This window comes from Octopus bimaculoides, chromosome 2 (assembly GCF_001194135.2).
Source record: "Octopus bimaculoides isolate UCB-OBI-ISO-001 chromosome 2, ASM119413v2, whole genome shotgun sequence".
NCBI classification, from domain to species: Eukaryota; Metazoa; Mollusca; class Cephalopoda; order Octopoda; family Octopodidae; genus Octopus; species Octopus bimaculoides.
Window position 1 is genome coordinate 16,914,375 of NC_068982.1, and position 1,420 is coordinate 16,915,794.

Sequence of the window (1,420 nt, forward strand, 5' to 3'; positions counted from 1 at the left end):
TGTGTGTGTGTGTGTGTGTGTGTGTGTGTGTGTGTGTGTGTGTGTGTGTGTGTGTATGTATGTATGTACGTATGTATCTATATATGTATTTGTGTTTGGCCCCTCACCATCACTTGACAACCGATGTTGGTGTGTTTACGTCCCCCTCACTTAGCAAGAGAGACGATAGAATAGTCCTGGCATCGATTTCTTCAATTAAAAACTCCTTAAGGTGGTGCTCCAGCATGGCCAAAGTCAAATGACTGAATCAAGTAATAGAATATTAAAAAACCGAATAAAAGAATAAATAAAAATAAAAAAGTTAAAAAAAGACAATCGAACGGACTAGAGTAATGGTTCCATATGGTCCTTGGGGTCGGGGGTCCTTACAATTTTGTTGTTAAACTGATTGTGTTTCTATAATACATAAAATATTCTTTTATTTTTTTACTTGTTTCAGTCAATTGACTGCGGCCATGTTGGAGCACCGCTTTGAAGGGTTTTTAGTTGAATAAATCATCCCCGGGACTTTTTTTTTTCTTTGAAGCTTAGTCCTAACTTTAACGATTTCTTTTGCCGAACCGCTAGCTTACGGGGACGCCGGTTGTATGGGGGACAGCTGCAAAGACGCACGCACGCACACATACAAATACACATACATGTATGTATGTATGTATGTATGTACGTACGTATGTATGCATGTATGTATGTATGTATGTATGTATGTATATGTGTGCGTGTGTCTGTGTCTGTATACGACGGGCTTCATTCAGTTTCCGTCTGCCAAATCCAGTCGCAAGGTTTTGATCCATCCTAGGCTATATTAGACGATACTTGTCCAAGCTGCCACGCAGTGGGACTGAACCCGGGACCATATGGTTATGAAGTAAACTTCTTATCACGCGGCCACGCCTGTGCCTCTGAACATTTTTTTAAAATACAATCCCTAAAAAAAAAAAATATAGAAGAAATATTTTGACATCGAATGCCGGAGGACCGTTCCCCTGGATGAAACAGGAATCAAAGAAGTCCATAGATGAAAAACGGTTGAGAACCACTGGACTACAGTAACAAAAGGAGAACGAAAGTCACGATTGAGAAAAAATATGAAGGAAAAGATACTATGAGTTGCGTCCGTCCCTTGTAACGTCGAATTCATGACCAGCTATATTTCAACAGCTCTTATTCTGTTCACCTTTGTTGTCTTTCTTTTCTTTTTCATTTTTTTTCTTTCTTTTTTTACTTTTTGAGAATTTTAAATTAAGTGTTTTTCTCGGAGGAATTTCCAAAAAGTGAAACACAAAGACTTAAAATAGGGGAGAGAGTAAATTTTAAATCGTTTTTGTATTTGGTTTGCCAGATTGTTGATAGGAATCCGTGTGTTGAAACAGATTGTGTTGCATCTAGAGAGAGTTAGATACAATATTATTAACCAAGTTAA